At 44.1% G+C, this 21,702-nt stretch overlaps 1 long non-coding RNA gene across 2 annotated transcripts; it reads left to right on the forward strand.

Moving 5' to 3' along the window:
* Window positions 1-1,903: 1,903 nt before the first annotated feature.
* LOC140470632 (uncharacterized) lies at window positions 1,904-20,730 on the forward strand. Of its 2 annotated transcripts, none has more exons than XR_011956560.1 (3): window positions 1,904-2,068; window positions 2,652-2,733; window positions 19,275-20,730. It is a non-coding gene; the product is annotated as an uncharacterized lncRNA (long non-coding RNA). The 2 variants fall into 2 exon arrangements; XR_011956559.1 differs by lacking the exon at window positions 19,275-20,730 and adding an exon at window positions 9,453-9,541.
* Window positions 20,731-21,702: the final 972 nt, after the last annotated feature.

Consider the following 21,702-nt stretch of genomic DNA (forward strand, 5'->3'; position numbering starts at 1 on the left):
GGAGGCGGAGGGATTGGGAATACGGGATGGCATTTTTGCAAGAGGTAGGGTGGGAAGAGGTGTAATCCAGGTAGCTGTGGGAGTCGGTGGGTTTGCAAAAAATGTCAGTGTCAAGTTGGTCATCATTAATGGAGATGGAGAGGTCCAGGAAGGGGAGGGAGGTGTCAGAGATGGTCCAGGTAAATTTAAGGTCAGGGTGGAATGTGTTAGTGAAGTTGATGAATTGCTCAACCTCCTCGCGGGAGCACGAGATGGCGCCAATGCAGTCATCAATGTAGCAGAGGAAGAGGTGGGGAGTGGTGCCGATGTAATTACAGAAGATCAACTGCTCTACGTAGCCAACAAAGAGACAGGCATAGCTGGGCCCCATATGTGTGCCCATGGCTACCCCTTTGGTCTGGAGGAAGTGGGAGGATTCAAAGGAGAAATTGTTAAGGGTGAGGACCAGTTCGGCCAAACGAATGAGAGTGTTGGTGGAAGGGTACTGTTAGGGACGTCTGGAGAGGAAAAAGCGGAGGGCTTGCAGGCCCTGGTCATGGTGGATGGAGGTGTAGAGGGATTGGATATCCATGGTGAAGATGAGGCGTTGGGGGCCAGGGAAATGGAAGTTTTGGAGGAGGTGGAGGGCGTGGGTGGTGTCTCGAACGTATGTGGGGAGTTCCTGGACTAGGGGGGATAGGAGAGTGTCGAGGTAGGTAGAGATGAGTTCAGTGGGGCAGGAGCATGCTGAGACAATGGGTCGGCCAGGGTGGTCAGGCTTGTGGATGTTGGGAAGGAGGTAGAACCGGGCAGTGCGGGGTTCCCGGACTATGAGGTTGGAAGCTGTGGGTGGGAGATCTCCTGAGGTGATTAGGTTCTGTATAGTCTGGGAGATGATGGTTTGGTGATGGGTGGTGGGGTCATGGTTGAGGGGGCAGTAGGAAGAGGTGTCCTCGAGTTGATGTTTGGCTTCAGCGATGTGGAGGTTAGTGCGCCAGACTACCACTGGGCCCCATTTATCCGCTGACTTGATGCTGAGGTTGGGATTGGAGCAGAGGGATTGGAGGGCTGTGTGTTGTGAGGGTGAGAGGTTGGAGTGGGGAGGGAGGTAGACAGGTTGAGGCGGTTAATGTCCCGGCGGCAATTGGAAATGAAGAGGTCAAGGGCAGGTAATAGGCCAGCGCGGGTGTTCAGGTGGATGCAGTGTGTTGGAGGTGGGCGAAGGGGTCCTCGGAAGGTGGGCAGGAGTCCTGATTGTGAAAGTAAGCTCGGAGGCGGAGGCGACGGAAGAATTGTTTGACATCACGGCATGGACCGCCAATCGTTAGATGTATCTGTTCCTAGCACTCAAAGACACGTTTCTTTTTGGTTTACCTGGGGAGATATTCACCGTTCATATCCCACCGTGAATGGTGGCTCCAGAACTGACATTTGAAGTGCTCATCCAAATACTTTTTAAAGGTTAAGGTTTCTGGCCTTCGCATGTCGTGTCTTCCAGATTTCCACCACTTGCTGAGTGAAAAGATTTTTCTGAAATTCCCTCAATGTCTTTACAACTAACCCTTCACTATAGCGACAATCCTTACCCTCACCATATCATTACCTAAGCACCACTTGTGATTGCTCACTCAAACAAGGGAAACAGCTTCTCTCTAATAATCTTGTCCCACACGCCTCATAAATCGTTTATACTTCAATCATGTGTTCCCACCACAGTCATCTCTGCTCTAGAGAAAACATTCCTTTTTTTTTGGAAGTAATATTTGTGCTTTAATCCCAATCCCTAATATTGCGCTGGATTTATCACCGCTGCTGTCAGTCAGTTTAATGTGAATAATTTATTCCTGCATCTTTAGGCGCATGCGCGATGCTGCCCTTCCTCCAAAACAGAAATGTTCGTGAGTAGAGGAGCGCATGCGTGAGGCCCTCGCCCAGCACTGCAATTGAGGAGCAATTACTCAGTGAGTGCAAGACATTTGTTTGAAACAGACCGCAATTGAGAGATCAGCGCCCAGGGAAGCGAGGGAACAGCACATCGGGATGGGAGCCTCGGACATAGAGGGGGCTCCGAGACCGGGATTGATTCGGGGTGAGTTCAGGGAGAACCGGGGGCTGTTTGTAAGAGGCCGAGCGGAGCAGGAACTGGTCCCGGAACTTGGAGTGAGCGGGCTGGGGGGAAGAGAGCGGCCTTTCTCGGGCTGTGTGTGGGCCTGCTGAGGGAGGCAGAGCGGGTGGAATCTGCTGTGGGACATTCTTGTGGTTCTAATTACCTAAACTCTGATGGAAATTCATTGTTTGGCTTCTATTTCATGCTGTTGCGAATAAACATTGAATTGTAGGTAATTAAAGGACAGTACATCTAAATGTGATAGTAGTGCCTGTTGTTCTTCCTTCAACAGTTAATGTATTGGGAGCTGAATATTGAACTTGCAGATGTTGGTTAGTTTTTGTACTTTGCGAAATTCCAAAACAATTTACTAAACAGAAAAACAAAGACTGGAAGGGGCTTAGAGCTGGACCGTAACCAGTCCTTGCTCTGTTCATCTTGCCCTGTTTAAAAACAAAGAATTATCATGATCATGACCTGACCTGAATATTTCATTGTTCAGTTGATGTCTTTCTATTTAGCTGATTGGTGATTTACAGAAAAGATCCCTCTTGTCTTCCTCCAGGCAAATGATTGATGGACCAAGACAATGTAATATTCCCTCCGTACAAAGCTGAGTGTGCCCATCTGCTTCTACCAACCAGCAGGTATGTTACTGTTGTCAGATTCGAGAACATCCTTTCCACAGTCAGAGTGGATTAAGTCACATGCACATTGAGCTCAATTTCCAGAAGAACACATTCAATACAAGAGTCAAACACAACTGATGCAATATATTTTTTGATTTCCCCTATACTCAATGCACAACAGCTCAGTTCCAATAAATACCACGATACTTAGTCAATTATCATTTGCAACATCAGAAGAGGGATAGCTTGTATCTTCTTATGAAATATACATTAGGAACTGTATTAACTCCACATGTAATGAAGGCAATTTTAAAGTTACAGTCATGGTCAACAAACAGATCATTCTGTTACATTGTTACAGCAAGGATTTCGGAAGATATAGAAGGAAACTTTGGCATTATCAGCAACTGAAAAGGACAAAATTAATCTTTTCATAAATAGAAGTCCTATGTGAAAGGCACAACAACTAAACAGTGTAAATTCCAAATAAACCTCTGAGCACAGATGCTTTTCTGCTGCAATGTGTTGCATGTTCAGTTGTCCATGGATCCTACAGGCACTAAAGCGAAAGAACATTGGCTGTGGCCATTATCGAACTACATGTGCAGTGCCAGAGATTAACAGATATACAAACACATCCACTTTCAGTGATAGGAGCTGACTCCAGTGGCAATGGATAATACCTCATTCATGTCAAGTAGCAGAAGTTTGAACACTGAAGTACAGTAGCAGTTACTAAAAGTGATATGTTTCAATTTGGATGACACTGAAGCACTGTGAAACACAATAACCAAGAATAAGGAGCACATTGATATCTAGTATCAGAGAGTGAATGAATCTCATTCTCACACTGAGTCTGGTGCTGATGAACACACTTTCTCCACATTCACATTTTGGTTGAGGGCCTGAGTAATGCAGAAGCATTTCCATACATTTTTAATATATGAAACACTGATTTATAAGGCATTAAACCCACCTCATAAAGTGTATCAGATCATGACATGCAGAATGGGAAACACAAGGCAACGTTAAAAAAAGTGTCAGTGTGATATAGACCAGTGCCACTCCTTTCAAGTGATACAGATTGGCAGCAGAACAGAAAACTCACTCACACAGCCAGTTAATGCTGAAAGGGGGAAAAAAAATGAAATTTCGGCCCAGGTATTTCCAAATATGGACAGTTATAAACTGATTCACCAAACCATTAATCATTTCAGTTAGTGTCAGATGTTATATCTTAGTGTCCAGCTGCAACTGAGAAAGATTACTGCATACATAAAATGTTTTTTAAAAAGTCTGAATGCAATAAAATTCAGATTCGTGGCAAAGATAACATTAATCCCGCAATCACAATAGGTTAGTGAATATTGATCAAGTTTATCCTACACTCAGACCAAAAAAACACAACTGAATGTGGATAGAGAATGAGATCCACATACTCTACCTGATACTATTGCCCACAGAACAAAACTGGCACTATAGTTATCAAAGACAGGTAACGGCAGAAATAATCCCAAATTAGCATTTAGATAGAGTGAGTCAGTGAGTGGATAAAGTTCAGAATCCCAACAGTTAATGGAAACTAGTATGGAGAACAGGTGAAGAACAGAATGTCCCAGTATGGACACAATGGGCTGAATGGCTGTACCAATTCTGTGACTCTACCATAAATGACATAATGCAGAAGAGTTTAAGTCCCAATCACAACACCCTAAGATCTACTATCACAGAATCAATCACAGTCACAGAGAATTATTTTTCCTAAATTCATTGACGGGATGAGAGAATCACTGGTGAGGCCAGCATTTATTGCCCATTCCTAACTCCCAGGGGTAGTTATGTGTCAGCCACATTGCTGTGGGTCTGGAGACACGTGTACGCCAGACCAAGTAAGGATGGCAGCTCCTTTCCTTAAAGGACATTAGTGAACCAGATGGCAAGGAAGAATAGATTCCTTGTCATCACTGGACTCATAGAATATTATTGGCTGTCAACGAATTAAGCAACTTTTGATACATGAGAGTTGAAACTGACTGGTACTGATTGAGCACTTGACGTTTGGCCACACAGCACAAACTGACAAGGTTAGCTCAATTCGTGAATTCTCATGTGGACACAACAAAATCTGTTGTGGTTCTGTTCGCTGAGCTGGGAATTTGTGTTGCAAACGTTTCGTCCCCTGTCTAGGTGACATCCTCAGTGATTGGGAGCCTCCTGTGAAGCGCTTCTGTGATGTTTCCTCTGGCATTTATTGTGGTTTGTCTCTGCCGTTTCTGTTTGTCAATTCCAGCTGTCCGCTGCAATGGCCGGTATATTGGGTGCAGCAGATTGCACACCACCCTCTGGGTGAACAAGATTTTCCTCACAACCCCTTGAAACCTCCTGGTCCTTACCTTTACTCCATACCCCTTCCCCACCTCCGTTAAGTGGGGAAAGTTTCTTCCTGCCTCCCCTATCTTCATCCCTCATCATTTTATACATCCCTCTCTTTCAAGCTACTCTGTTGTAAGGACAACAATCCCAGTCTGTCCAACCTCTCTCGATCATTGAAACTCTGCAGCCCCCAAGGCAATATGCTGGTAATTCTCCCTGTGCACCCTCTCCCACTTCATTTAGATACGTACCGTTGGTAAAGTGTCTTCTCTCTTATTTACAGCTCACTCCGATAGTGCGTCAGGGAGGAAAAATACAAGTTATTTTGTAGTGACAAAGAGGGCAGTTAATTTTTAATCAGAGAAGTTATGTTTTAAGCAGGTGATTAATGTGAGGTCACCATTGCCTCATTAGAGAGAGGGAGAAAGAGGTGTGGGGGAGAAAAGGCAAACAACTGTTTTATAGTTTAAACTGCGGTACACCACATCTAAAGCACAGGGAATGATCACTCACAGCAATCTCGACCAGACCAGCAATTGAACGTATGCTGTCAATGTGACTGTACATTGTAAGTCAATAATAGAATCAACTGAGCTAACCAACCCCTGCATGGCCAGTGGCAAAAACATTGGGTGGCACAGTGGCTCAGTGGTTACCATTGCTGCCTCACAGCGCCAGGGTCCCAGGAACAATTCCAGCCCTGGGTGACTGTTTATTGGGAGTTTGCACACTCTCCCCTTCTCTGGATGGGTTTTCTCCAGATGCTCCGGTTTCCTCCCACAGTCCAAAGATGTACAGTTTAGATGGATTGGCCTTGCTAAGTTGCCCATAGTGTGAGAGTTATGCACACTAAGAGGTATAGTCAATAGACAATAGACAATAGATGCAGGAGTAGGCCATTCTGCCCTTCGAGCCTGCACCGCCATTCAATATGATCATGGCTGATCATTCCTAATCAGTATCCTGTTCCAGCCTTATCTCCATACCCCTTGACTCCACTATCTTTAAGAGCTCTATCCAATTCTTTCTTAAAAGAATCCAGAGACTGGGCCTCCACTGCCCTCTGGGGCAGAGCATTCCACACAGCCACCACTCTCTGGGTGAAGTAGTTTCTCCTCATCTCTGTCCTAAATGGTCGACCCCGTATTTTTAAGTTGTGTCCTCTGGTTCGGCACTCCCCCATCAACGGAAATATGATCCCTCCTGCCAGAGTGTCCAGTCCTTTCATAAGCCTATACGTTTCAATCAGATCCCCTCTCAGTCTTCTAAACTCAAGGGTATACAAGCCCAGTCGCTTCAGTCTTTCCGTGTAAGGCAATCCTGCCATTCCAGGAATTGACCTCGTGAACCTACGCTGCACTCCCTCAATAGCCAGAATGTCTTTCCTCAAATGTGGAGACCAGAACTGTACACAGTACTCCAGGTGTGGTCTCACCAGGGCCCTGTACAGCTGCAGAAGCACCTCTTTGCTTCTATACTCAATCCCTCTTGTTATGAAGGCCAGCATGCTATTAGCCTTCTTCACGACCTGCTGTACCTGCATGCTTGCCTTCATTGACTGGTGGACAAGAACACCCAGATCTCTCTGAACAGCCCCTTTACCTAATTTGATACCATTGAGGTGGTAATCTGCCTTCCTGTTCTTGCCACCAAAGTGGATAACCAGACATTTATCCACATTAAACTGCATCTGCCATGCATCTGCCCACTCACCTAACTTGTCCAGGTCACCCTGTAATCCCCTAACATCCTCATCACATTTCACCCTACCACCTAGCTTTGTGTCATCAGCAAATTTGCTAATGTTATTGCTGATACCATCTTCTATATCATTTACATATATTGTAAAAAGCTGCGGTCCCAGCACGGATCCCTGCGGTACCCCACTGGTCACTGCCTGCCATTTCGAAATGGAGCCGTTAATCACTACCCTTTGTTTCCTATTAGCCAACCAATTCTCTATCCAATCTAGTACTTTGCCCCCAATACCGTGCGCCCTAATTTTACTCACTAACCTCTTGTGTGGGACTTTATCAAAAGCTTTCTGAAAGTCCAGGTACAGTACATCCACTGGATCTCCCTCGTCCATCTTCCGAGTTACATCCTCAAAAAATTCAAGAAGATTAGTCAAGCATGATTTCCCCTTCATAAATCCATGCTGACTCTGTCCTATCCTGTTACTATTATCCAGATGTGCCGTAATTTCATCCTTTATAATAGACTCCAGCATCTTTCCCACCACTGAGGTCAGACTAACTGGTCTATAATTTCCTGCTTTCTCCCGCCCACCCTTCTTAAAAAGTGGCACAACATTAGCCGCCCTCCAATCCTCAGGAACCAACCCCGATTCTATTGAACTCTGGAAAATAATCACCAGCGCATCCACGATTTCCCGAGCCACCTCCTTCAGTACCCTGGGATGCAGGCCATCAGGTCCCGGAGACTTATCAACCTTCAGACCTAACAGTCTCTCCAACACCAAATCCTGGCAAATAGAAATTCCCTTAAGTTCAGGTCCTTCAGCCACTGTTACCTCAGGGAGATTGCTTGTGTCTTCCCCAGTGAACACAGATCTGAAGTACCCATTTAATTCCTCTGCCATTTCTTCGTTCCCAGTAATATATTCCCCTGCTTCTGTCTTCAAGGGCCCAATTTTTGTCCTAACCATTTTTTTGCCTTGGACATACCTAAAAAAGCTTTTACTATCCTCCTTTATATTCTTGGCCAGTTTACCTTCGTACCTCATTTTTTCTCTGTGTATTTCCTTCTTACTAATCCTCTGTTGTTCTTTAAAAGCTTCCCAGTCCTCCGTTTTCCCGCTTATCTTCGCTAAGTTATACTTTTTCTCTTTTAACCTTATATGTTTCTTTACTTCCCTTGTCAGCTACGGCCGCCCATGTCTCCTCCTGGGATCTTTCTTCCTTTTAGGAATGAACTGATCCTGCATCTTCTGCATTATACACAGAAATATCCGCCATTGTTCCTCCACGGTCTTCCCTGTTAAGGTATTAAACCATTGAACTTTGGCCAGTTGCTCCCTCATAGCTCCATATTTCCCTTTATTCAACTGAAATATTGTCACTTCAGATTGTACCCACTCCCTCTCAAATTGCAGATTGAAGCTTATTGTATTATGGTTACTACTTCCCAATGGCTCCTTCACTTCGAGGTCACTGACCAATTCTGGTTCGTTACACAATACCAGATCCAGAATCACCTTATCCCTGGTCGGCTCCAGCACCAGCTGCTCTAAAAATCCATCTCTGAGGCACTCCACAAAGTCTCTTTCTTGAGGCCCGATACCATCCTGATTCACCCAGTCTACCTGCATGTTAAAATCCCCCATAACAACTGTAGTAACATCTTTGCGACAAGCCAATTTCAGCTCCTGATTCAACTTACCTCCAACATCCAGACTACTGTTTGGGGGCCTGTAGATGACTCCCATGAGGGTCTTTTTACCCTTAGTGTTTCGAAGCTCTATCCACACTGACTCTACATCCCCTGACTCTAGGTCTGCCCGCGCAAGGGACTGAATATCTCCCTTACCAACAAGGCCACCCCACCCCCTCTGCCCGTCAGTCTATCCTTAAGATAACACATGTAGCCTTGAATATTCATTTCCCAGGCCCTGTCCCCATGAAGCCACGTCTCAGTTATCCCCACAATATCGTATCTGCCAATTTCCAAAAGAGCCTCAAGCTCATCCACCTTGTGTCTAATGCTTCGTGCATTCATATATAGAATTTTTAATTTGTTACTGCTCTCACCCTTCCCCTCAACCCTTATTTCACTCAACTTTACAGCATGATGCCTTTTCCAGTTTTCTACCTCCTTGATACAGTTGTCTTTCTTGACTTCTCTTGTTCTAACTACCCCTTCAATTTCCTTTTTAAACATCCAGCTTGTCCCCTCCCCCCCGCTACTTAGTTTAAATGTATAGTCGTGGGAAATGCAGGGTTAGAGGGATTGGGGAGGTGGTGGGTCTGGGTCGGATGTTATTCAGAGGGTCAGTATATGGTCCTGACAGGCCAAAAGGCCTGCGTCCACGCTGTAGGATTCTATGATGTGCAGGTTAGAGGGATTGGCCATGGTTAATGCAGGGTTACAGGGGTAGGGTAGGGGTCTGGGTGGGATCCTCTTCACTGGCTTGGGACAGAGTGGATGGGCTGAATGGTCTCTTTGCACACTGTATGGATTCTGTCGACATCAATGTTTAGCTCAGTGGTGTGGGACAACTTGTTCTGGTCTCAATTTTGATGAGATTCACTTTCAGTTTCTGAAATAATGGGGAAGCAAAATCCTATATTTTCAGCTCCCCAGGGTATGCCCTGCAGATGTGAATTTGAATCTTGCTTTGGCAGGTGGTGGATTTGGAATGTGATTTTAAACAAAAACAGATCTGGAGTTAAGACTCTAATGATGACTGTTGTCAGGAACAACCAAACATCTGGTTCAAAATTGAAGACTGAGGTGAGGAGGGGTTTCTTCTTTCAGAGGGTTGAGAGTCGTTGGAACTCCTTGCCACAGAGAGCTGTGTGTGGAAACAGGAGCAGGAGATTCTTGATCAGTCAGGGAATTGAGGGTTACATGTTAAGTGCAGGAAAGTGAGCGTGAGGAATGGGGCATCAGCCACAATGCTATTGAATGGATGAGCAGTTCGAAGGGCCGAATGGCCTTCTCCTGTTCCTGTCTGCGATGCTCCTTAAAGGAGTGAAATCTGACCTCCTTACCCGCTCTGCTCTGCACATGATTCCTAACCCTTTGCAAACACTTCACAACCTCCTGGCTGAGCAAGTCGATTGGTTCAAGGACATTTCGGAATTGCATCCACTTCCCACCTTGGCAGAGATGGCCACATCCTGTTCAGAGTACACAGAAATAACATTTGTCAGGATCAGTTTTTGACTTGTTCCAATCATGTGTTTTGCCAAGAGAAATTGGTCTGTATAATGACCTCACATAGTCACAGCTCCTCCTGTACATTCAGGCAAAGTTTGTTATTCTCATCCATTTTCATATAGAGTCATGCAGCACAGAAACAGGCCGTTCAGCCCAACTCGCCCATGCTGACAAGGTTGTCCAAACTCAACTAGTCCCATTTATCTGCATTTGACACATACTTCTCTGAACCTTTCTTATCAATGTACCTTGACAAATGTCTCTTCCATGTAATTGTTCCTGCCTCTACCACTTCCTCTGGCAGCTCTTTCCATATACTCGTTGTCTTCTGTGTGACAAATTTGCCTCGCAGGTCCCTTTTTAATCTTTCCCCTCTCACCTTAAACCTATGCCCACTAGTTTGGGACACCCCTACATTGGGGAAAAGACCATACCTATTCACCCTTTCTGTGCCCCTCGTGATTTTATAACCTCTATAAGGTCACCCCTCAGCCTCCAACATTCCAGGGGAGAAAAGCTCCCAGCTTATGAAGCTTCTGCTTATAACTCAAACCCTGCAACCTTGGTAACATCTTTGTAAATCTTTTCTATAACGTTTTGAGCTTAACGACGTCCTTTCTACAGCAGGTTGACCAGGACTGTACACAGTATTCTAAAAATGATCTCACCAACATCCTGTACAGCTGTAACATGTTGCCCCAACCTCTGTCGTCAGTGCTCTGACCAGTGAAGGCAAGCATGCCAAACACTTACTTCACCACAGTGTCAAGCTGCAATGTCACATTGAAGGAACTGTCTTCCTGCACCCCATAGGTCTGTTTGTTTGGAACACTCCCCAGACGATAGCATCAATAAAGATGTATCTAGACAGATGCATGAATATTCTGTAAGTTTCAATCAGGTTCTCTCTCATCTTTCTAAACTCCATCAAGTTAAGAACCAGAGTCCTCAACCTCTCCTCATATGAGAAGTGTTTCATCCCTGGGATTTTTCTTGTAAACGCCCTCTGAACCCCCTGCAAGTTCAGCACATCCTTCCTTAAATAGGGGATCCAATACTGCTCACAATGATCCAAATGTTGTCTGACCAGAGCCTTATGCAGCCTCAGCAGTACATCCTTGCTCTTGTATTCTAACCCTCCCGAAATGAATGCTAACATTACATTTACCTTGCTAACTGCCAACTGAACCTGCCTGTTAACCTGAAGAGAATCCTGAACTTGGACTCCCAAGTCCCTCTGTGCTTCAGATTTCCGAAACCTTTCCCCATTTAGGAAACAGTCTCTGTCTCTATTCTTCTAATCCCATTGTATACCCTCCCACACTGTCATCCATCTACCAACCGAACCTTAATAGGATCCTGAACTCGGACTCACCCCCGAGGACCTTGTTTGTGCTTCAGGTCTGGCAGCATCTGTCCAGAGACAGACAGAGAGAAAGCGGAGTCAACGATTCGAGTTCGGGAGAGTGGCCTTTGGTCTTGATGTGCCGCCGCACAGTTTCTTGTTCACTCCCACCCCTCTGTCCGTGTGTGTATTTGTCATTATTATTAAGTTTGGTGAGTCCCGGAGCCGGCCCTGTTGTTTCTCTCTCCTGAAAGGGTTGTCCCTTTAAAGAGTCTTTCCCCTGAAGCAGCTGCTAACGGTCACTTGGGGCACGAGGCGGCCGTTAACCGCCATCTCGCGCGGGGCCTGAAGCTAAAATGGCGCCGGGGCCACGCGGGAAGGAAAAGCGCCGAAGGAGAGCGGACTGTGTCAACATGTCCCGTTCCCGAGGGTCAGGATGGTGGTTATTGGGGGGTGGAGGGGGACAGGAGAGATCCCCCCCCCCCCCCCCCCCCCCGTGAGGTATCTTGTACAAACCGCGAGGTCTCTATCTCTCTCTGTTGGACTGTCTATGACTTGTTTTAACTTTATGTCGATTAATCTCGATGATCTTATGCCTCTTTCTGACTCTAACTATGTTTCTATATAATTCTATATGCCTGTGTGTGTCTATGTCTCTCTCTGTTTCTCCCTGCCTCGCTGTGACCCTCTGATTCTCTCTGACTTTCTCAGTGACTCTGTAACTCTCTCCGACTGTGTGGTGAGAGTGCTGTTTGTTGTTGAACACAACAACAACTCCTGCCTTAGACAAGTGCCGAACAGTTTGTTTTAATCACAGACATCCCTGTGTCAGTCCTCGAGCTGAGTGCCCACACTGGAAATGAGGTAGTGGAGGGAGACAGCACCTCGTCAAACCAGTCGTTTCGACCCCAGTTGTATATATTTTCTACAAGGATGGTAAGATGATTTACTGGGAATACTCCAACCACTGGAGAACCGTACACACAATCATCAACATCAGCAAACGTCAAGAGGGCAATTAGCACTGTGCTGTTTCTAACCAGCAGGCAGGGTCTCTCCTGAATAGCAAAGTTATCACCATTCCAGTGAGTTTTTAAGCAACTGTATACAAATCAACATTATCAGAGCAGTGTGATAGCACTGGGGGAAGCATGCAGAGAGAGATTTACCACGTTATTGTCTTGGGGACTGGAGAGGTAAAAACAATGACTGCAGATGCTGGAAAGCATATTCTGGATTAGTGGTGCTGGAAGAGCACAGCAGTTCAGGCAGCATCCAAGTAGCTTCGAAATCGACGTTTCAGGCAAAAGCCCTTCATCAGGAATGAAGAGGGACTGGAGAGTTTCAGTGATGGAGAGAGATTGGAAAGACTGGGGTTGTTTTCCTTAGAGCAGATTGAGAGTGTGGGGACGTGATTGAGATGTATAAAATAATGAGGGGTGTAGATAGGGTAGACAGGAAGAAACCTCCCCCGCCCCCTTGAAGGAGGGATCAATGACTGGGGGAGGGGTATAGATTTAAGGTAGGGGGTAGGAGGTTTCAAGGGGGATGTGAGGGAAAACATTTTCACTCAAAGGGTGATGGAGATCTGGAACTCACTGCCTATAAGGGTGTGAGAGGCAGAAATCCTCATCATATTGAAGGATGATTTAGATGTGCACTTGCAATCCAAGGCTAGACTCACATTAAGTGGTCTTTGATGTTTCATATGTATATTGCTGCAGAAATAGGGGCTTGGATAAGGTGAATAGTCAAGGTCTTTTCTCCGGGGCAGGGAGTCCAAAACTAGAGGACATTGGTTTAAGGTGAGAGGGGAAAGATTTTAAAGCAACCTGAGGGATAACTTTATCACACAGAGGCTGGTTTGTTTATTGGAATGAGCTGCCAGAGGAAGTGGCAGAAGTGGGTACAATAACAACCTTGTAAAAACAATGACTGCAGATGGTGGAAACCAGATTCTGGATTAGTGGTGCTGGAAGAGCACAGCAGTTCAGACATCATCCGAGAAGCAGTAAAATCGATGTTTTGGGCAAAAGCCCTTCATCAGGAATAAAGGCAGAGAGCCTGAAGGGTGGAGACATAAACTAGAGGAGGGTGGGAGTGGGGAGAAAGTAGCATAGAGTACAATGGGTGAGTGGGGGAAGGGATGAAGGTGATACGTCAAGGAGGAGGGTGGAGTGGATAGGTGGAAAAGAAGATAGGCAGGTAGGACAAGTCATGGGGACAGTGCTGAGCTGGAAGTTTGGAACTAGGGTGACGTGGGGGAAGGGCTCCCAATGTGGTTTCTCTCTACATTGGGGAGACTGGACACCTCCTAGCAGAGCGCTTTAGGGAACATCTCTGGGACACCCGCACCAATCAACCACACCACCCCGTGGCCCAACGTTTCAATTCCCCCTCCCACTCTGCCAAGGACATGGAGGTCCTGGGCCTCCTTCACTGCTGCTCCCTCACCAACAGACGCCTGGAGGAAGAACACTCATCTTCCGCCTCGGAACAATTCAACCCCAGGGCATCAATGTCGACTTCAATAATTTCCTCATTTCCACTTCCCCTACCTCACCCTAGTGTATGAATGCTGTGCCCCAGAAGTCTGTGGAGGCCAAGTCTCTGGATACTTTCAAGAAAGAGTTGGATAGAGCTCTTAAGGATAGTGGAATCAAGGGTTATGGGGATAAGGCAGGAACAGGATACTGATTGAGGATGATCAGCCATGATCAGAATGAATTGTGGTGCTAGCTCAAAGGGCAGAATGGCCTACTCCTACACCTATTGTCTATTGAAAGGATGTTCTTCACTCTGACAGCAGTAACATACCTGCTGTTTGTTCGAAGCAGTTGGTCACACTTGGCTCTGTACCGAGGGAATATTACATTATCTTGGTCCTTTGAGGACTTGCATGGAGGAAGACAGAAGAGATACCTCCTGTAAATCAACATCAATTGTGACTGGCAACATCAATGTAACATTCAGTTAACCATCACTAGGATTTTTTTTTGTTTAAAGCCAGCAATTTAAACAGAACCATGGGTCTGATTCCACTCCTGCTGAGCTGTTCCTTGTCCATTTTTTGTTAAAATTCTAATACCAGTTGAGTGAGATTCAGCAACTAAACAACACCCATACAGCTCCACCGTTTCCTCGGTGGTGTTTGACTCTTGTTTTGAACATATCTCTCTGGGAATGGATCTCAATGTCAATCCACTCTGTAACCGTGGAAAGGATGTTCTTCGCTCTGACAGCAGTAATGTACCTGCTGTTTGTTCAAAGCAGCTGGTCACACTTGGCTCTCTGTATCGAGGGAATATTACATTGTCTTGGTCCTTTGAGTACTTACCTGGAGGAAGACAGAAGAGATAGCTCCAGTAAATCAAAATCAGTTGTGACTGGCAACATCAATGTAACATTCAGTTCCTAATCATTCAGGTTTTTTAAAATTAAAATCAGCAATTTAAACAGAACCACGGGTCTGATTCCACTTCTGCCCTGAGCTGTTCCTAGGCCAATTTTTCTTAAAATTCTAAGCCCAAAGGAATGAGATCCAGAAACGAAACAACACCCATACAACTTCATGAATGGGGCCACCTGATGCAAGTGGGTATGTGGATATGTGAGTTTAGTTATTGATCTATGCCTGTCAGTTCCTGTTTGGTGAATGTGTGGGTGTAGTTATCAAACTGTAACTTTCGGTATATGGTAAATATATTTACATATTCACACAGCATTGACTGGTCTGGTCTCATTGATAACTGGAGAATTATAAAAATAATACAGCTTTGGGGTGGGGGGTGGGGCATTCAGCCCAACTTGTCCATGCCTACATGCCCTTTCTCATCCCACCATCCTGGCACTGACTGTAACCTTGCAGTTTACAACACTTGAGGCTCAGTACCAGGGAATTTGTTTAAAAATATGTAAGGTCTCTGCCTGCACCACCAAATCAGGCAACGAATTCCAGATACCCACCACTCTCTGCATAAAAAACATTTTTCCTCATAAATTCTAATCCTACAGCCACTTAACTTGAATCCGTGATCCCTGGTTTTTGAACTCTCTGCTAAAGGAAACAGGTTCCTCCTGTCTAATGTCTCCCTCTGAAAATGGGAGACATGAAGAAGGGCTCATGCCTGAAACATGAATTCTCGTGCTCCTTGGATGCTGCCTGACCTGCTGCGCTTTTCCAGCAACACATTTTCAGCTCTGATCTCCAGCATCTGCAGTCCTCACTCTAGGACTAGATTTTTAACTCTAGTTAGTTAAAAAAATCACAAAACACCAGGTTATAGTTCAACAGGTTTATATGGAAGTGCACGATTTGAACTGCTGCGTCTTCATCAGGTAGCTCACTACTTAGTACTGTAGACCCCAGTACCCATGAGGTATATGTTCCAGGACCTACAGCAGAAATGCAAAACCGCAGATAGGTGCAAAACCATAACTAAAATGGGAAATATACCTTCCGGTATTCTCCTGGTCCCTGGTTCTGGAATATTTCCTTTTATTTGCTCAGACCATTGTAAACCACGGGTAACTGAAACCGTGATAACTGGACCTGTGGATATGAGTGTCGCCCTGTATTCCTTAATCATGGCACCACTGTTCCAAGGAATACTATCCCAAACTCTCCAATCTCTCCTGATAGCTACAATTCACCAGCCCCGGCAACATTCTAGTAAAACTCCTCTACACTCTCTCCACAGCAATGACGTCCTTCCTGTAATGTGGTGACCTGACTGCACACAATATTCCTGTTGTAGCCACCAGTGCCTCAAACAGTTTCATTGATATTTCCTTACTTTTGTATTCAACCCTCTGCCAATGAAGGAGAGCATTCCATGTGCTTTCTTTACAGCCCTTCTATCTTTAGGGACCTGAGCATTTGCACACTAAGATCTCTCACTTCACCTGTCCCCCTCAGTATATTCCCATTTATTGTCAATTCCCATTTCCCGTCTGACTTCCCAAAATACATTCCCTGACACTTATCAGAGCATTCTACCAAACCATCTGTCTAGTTTTGGAGCTTACAGCTATCCTCCATACTATCCACTACACGTCCAATTTTTGTGTCATCTGCAAATTTCACAAATTTGCCCAACATACGCTACTCCAAATCATTAATGGATAAAACAAACAGCAGAGGTCCCAACACCGAGCCATGCATAGCACCACTTGTAACAGCTTTCCATTCACAAGGGCCACCATTGACCATTATCCTTTCTTTCCTGTGACTGAGCCAACTTTGGATCCAATTCAATACATTACCCTGTATCCCTCGGGGCATTACTTCTTGGAGCAGTCTGCTGTGATGCTGCTGCTCCTTTAACAAAGTTTGTAAAAGACGCAGGTTCCAAAAAGTCGGAGTTGATGGGTTTTAGGGCCATTTTGATTGTAGCTAACAGGTAATGCCTCAGTCAAAAGTTTCCACATTTTTAAGAAGAACACTTGTACAATGAAAGGGGAGTGGCCCAGTTTTCCCAGCTCAGCTTTTCTCTGGCTTGATTTGGTTTTTGGCTGTCTGGCTATTGACTGAAAGCAGTCAGGCAGTTGAAAAGGTTGCTGAACCCAAAGAAGCAGGTCCATGATGGTACTCCCTCTCTGACATCTCTCCTGTAAGACCCTGTATTTGACTTTACCTTTTGTGCCAAGGGGTATTTATGGGGATTGTTGTAAATGTTGGGAACACCATCATTAAGTTGGTATCGTCTGTTGGGTTTTTGGATTTTTAAATTATTTAGTATTCTGCTCTCTTTTGTTTGTGTATCATTTGGTAAATGTGTAAATCAAACTGTTTTGTTTAAAACTACTAGTTTGACCAGGTGCATCCTTCCTGGAATATCTTTGTTACACCAACTTAAAACAATTAGCAAAGTGAGGGTCTGGGTTACGTTCTTGAAATGTTTGGAGGGTGTCTGGCCATTTCCATAACAGATTGGGGGCTGTTTGCAGAATTTCTTTTGTAGTTCTGATTTGGGATTTGATTTGTTGGACTGGAAGGCAGCAAGTGGTGAGTATTAGCGTCTTTTGTTCCAGGTGTTCAGTTCAATTGGTTTAAACAGCGCTTGGAGAAAGTGAGGACTGCAGATGCTGGAGATCAGAGACGAGTGTGTGTTACTGGAAAACCGAGCAGATCAGGCAGCATCTGAGGAGTAGGAGAATCAATGTTTTGGGCATCAGCCCTTCATCAGGAAACAGAGTTTGGGATAGCAATGGCTCTTTGAGTCATCAAGAGTTTTCTGGGGCTGGAAGAAGTGGTTTCAGATTTTTGCAAAAAGTGATTAATACCAAGCTGCTGGAATTAGCAGACAAGCTGGAGGTCAACTGCCTCCTTCCATGAGGAAAAGGGGGATAATTACAGTCATAGCTCACCATTTAAATTTGCTGGAAATGGCATCAGAATCTTTAGGGATGGCTAACATTCAATTGATAATGAAACAACTCGAGTTAGAGGCAAAAGTCAAGGAAAGGGCAACAGAAATGAAACAGTTTGAATTACGATTAAAAGCAGAAGAGAGGGAGAAGAGAGAGAAAAGGAGAGACAGGAAAGGAATAAAGAAGGAGTTTGAACTTTGGTAATTGATGCTTCGACAGGAGTTCAAAAATTCACTTCCTGATGTAATGAGAATTCACATGTAAGAGTAGAGAGTTAAAACAGTAAGACTGGCATCAGAAATGGCTGATGATTGAGTTGATCAATCAATCAAAATTGGGCTGCCAAAATCAATTTCAATCCATGATGGGTAATAATTGTGGATAAGAGAAATTCTCACATGGAAAGTAAAAATTAGATCTCTGTGAAGATCATCAGGATAATTTACCACAGGGTAAAAAGGAAACCCTTGAAGGGGAAAGACAAGTGAAAAATCTCTGGTGTTTTCACTAAAGTAGGCCACATGGAATCAGTATTAGCTGGTTAGGGAAAGCACTGAGAAGCCAGATGGAAGAAAACAGGATAAGCCAGTGAATTTTGTTGGAGTGGTAACAGAGAGCACTGTGGAGACTAGAAAGCTGAACCAGAATGTACAAGCTGGTTGGAGGTTGTTTATGGAGGAAGTGCCAGATCTTCTTAAACCATACACCGTGAAGGTAAAGTTTACTTGCATAGGCCAGGAGCAGCAGGTAAAGAGGTAGCAATATTCAGAGATATAAGGATCCTCTCAATTTGTGATGCTAAAATATAAAGATATATGTACCTCTAAAGGACTTTTGCCAGAAAAGGTATGAGTAACTGGAATTCACGTTGAAATAAGAAATTGTAAGAAGTGAGGTGAGAGTGTCTCGTGAAGAGGGGAGAAGTCATAGTATGAGTACTGGACAAACGTTCAACGCCGGGAATACAATTTGTTCTTGATAATGATGTTGCTGATTCACTGGTGGGAGTGCTGATTGTGGTTGAAAAGCCAATGGAAATTCAGGCAACTGGACTACTGCAGGACACACATCCTGGGATGTTTCCTGACTGTGTGGTAACGAGATCACAAAGTCACCAGTTGAAACAGGAAAGATCAAAGAGTACAGATAAGAAAGTTGAAGGGAAATTAGCAGTGACCCTGTTTGATCAGATAGTTGAGACTAACCAGGAACAGAGATGACAAAGCAGACATCTTTAGCTCAGGTAAATTAATGAGTTACAGCAAAAAGGTGAAAATTTAAAGCAATTGTATCAAAAGGCATACACAAAATGAATCCAAATGTATCCCTGATTGTTATTATCTTAAAAATGATGTCTTAATGAGGAAATGGAGAACCTCACATTCAGGCAGATGAGAAATGGGCAGAAGTTTATCAAGTTGTATTGTTAGTGGTTTATAGAAAGGACGTGTTGAGAGTATAGCACACGAGCTACTTGTATAGATTGTCTGTTTGAAATTCATGTTATTTAATTGTCATCTCGGTATGTGACAACTATTCAGTAAAGGATTAATTCTGTCCTTTTCAGTCACAGATAAACTCCATGTAAATATGCTTCATCCCGGTTGGAGAATTTGAGCTGTGTGCAGAGGCTGAACAGGCTGGAACTGTTTTCCCTGGAGAGTGACCTTTATAGAAGTTTATAAAATCATAAGGCACATGGAGAAGTGGTGGAGCCTGGTACAATTATAACATTTAAATGGCATCGGAGTGAGTATAATGAGAAAGCCTTAAAACTTGCACTTAAATACTTAGACTAAATGTAATGTTGAATTATAGAACACAAGAAAATAAACAGGGCAGACCGGGAGGCATCAAGCCAGAAAAGGGGGAACCTAGGATGTGCAGAAGATTAAAAAAAATCTGTTTTCACCAAGTGATAACAGGATGCTCTAAAGCAATTAAGAATATTTTCCTTACCATCAATGAATCTATGTAAAAAAAAAAGGTACCGAGTGATAACATTCAAAGTTGTTAACTTATTAATTTAATGACAGTATTTTATTGTGATCTCAGAAACTTTGTATCATGTCAGAAGCATGCCAAAAGTCTTGTAATAAACGGTCAGGTCCCATCAATTATAATGGATTCTTATTGTGTGCATGAGTGACAGTGCGTGTGTGACTGTGCATGAGAGAGAGATGAATGTTTGGAATTTATTTGCGTTTTGGGACTTTATGATGATTTTGAGTAGCCATCACTGATTATGAAATACAAACTCTAGAATGTAATATTGATGAAGCACTTGTTGCGCCAAAGGGCCTGTTTCCATGCAGTAAATCATATTATCTAATCTTTAACTTACTTGGTGTTCCTACACACCACGACTGACCCACTGTCAATTCTAACTCATCAGATCTTCTGTCATCTTTGAATTTTAAACACAACCCTGAAAAGAAAGCATGTTTAATTTGAGACGAATGAATCATTTAAAATTTCACCTTTCAGCCTCAGTCACAGAATGATTTTGTGCTTAAGATAAAAAGCAGGAGTCTGCTCCGAGCTTAAAAACTATTCTAAACCTAACATTGAAGAGATTCTGACACAATCTGTCAGGAAGCCATTTTATGGTCAAAGTTTGCCCTCCTCTCTAAGATGCCATTTTAGAAAACAATGATATCTGACATTCAAGCTGTGCAAGGTTGCCTTATGACCTCTCCCACTTAGTTTAGACTGATACCTCTTTATGACAGGGACTTACCTCACCAACAAGCACTGACTGGGCTGGATCTGTTTTTCCCACCTGATGGATGGCTAAGGAGTGATCAGTTAAGCGCGCACAGACCTGTTAATTAACTTCTCTTCCTTACAAATTGTTGCCTTTCCATTGTCTATCTAATTAACAACATGCAGTGTCTTTTGTAAAGTTTTGTAAAAAGGAAGCCTGTTTGAGAAAGAGGAGTGAAGTAGTCTGCGAGGGCTCTAAAAGGAAGAGCTGGTACCCTACCTTTCTAAGGTTGTAGAACCTCAGCTAGTCTGATTTATAGGTGTCATTGTTATGTTTTAACACTGATACTACTGGTAAATAAAGGAGAAGGCTAAAGTTAAACTAAACTGTTTGTAGGAGGTTTTTATTCCAGACTACCAAAGTGTATGATCTCCAGGATGAACCAAGAGAGGCTTATAGATCTGAGTCCCTAAGGGATTCACTGGGCTGTCTCAAATCTGTACTTTAACAATATGAATAGGAAGGGTTTAGAGAGAGATGGCTTAAGTGCTGCCAAATGGGACCAGATTAGGATAGGATATCTGGTCGGCATGGACAAGTTAGACCGAAGGGTCTGTTTCCACGCTATACGTCTCTATGACTCGACGACTCTTCGGTAACTCTTGCCCTGTCAGTGAGCACAGTTTCCCTCCATCTCTGTACTTAACCCCTCCTTCACGATGGTTGTTGAAACAATGCAACCATGTGGCCTATTTGTCTATCTTCATTGTAACTTTGAAAATGCCCTTAACAACTGCAGATTTTAATGTTGTTCCTGAATGTCTATTTTGGTTGAGGACTCAGTTTATCTATCTCCAACATTGGTGTGTAAACATCAATGGGCTACATACTTTGTTTGTTAGAGGCAGCTGGTCACTTTTTGCTTTGAACTGAGGAAGTATTACAGTGTCTTAGTCCCTCAGGTGTTTTTCTGGAGGAAGACACAGGGACACCACCTGTCAATCAACATGAGGCTGGTTTGGCAATATTGAACTGATCATTGTCACATTCATTGCATCTTCATTAGGATGTGTGTTTTGTATTTCTTTAAAGCCAACAACTTAACCAGAACCACTGATCTGATTCCATTGTTGCCCTGAGCTGCTCTCTGTCTGGGGATTGTGTTTGCTTTTCATGTGATTCGATACCAGTTGATGTGGAGATGTTGGTGTTGGACTGGGGTGGACAAGTGCTTCCAAAAAAATTGTTGGGACAAGAACCTGGTGTTGTGTGATTTTTACCTTGATAT

The sequence above is a fragment of the Chiloscyllium punctatum genome, chromosome 52 (assembly GCF_047496795.1).
Source record: "Chiloscyllium punctatum isolate Juve2018m chromosome 52, sChiPun1.3, whole genome shotgun sequence".
NCBI classification, from domain to species: Eukaryota; Metazoa; Chordata; class Chondrichthyes; order Orectolobiformes; family Hemiscylliidae; genus Chiloscyllium; species Chiloscyllium punctatum.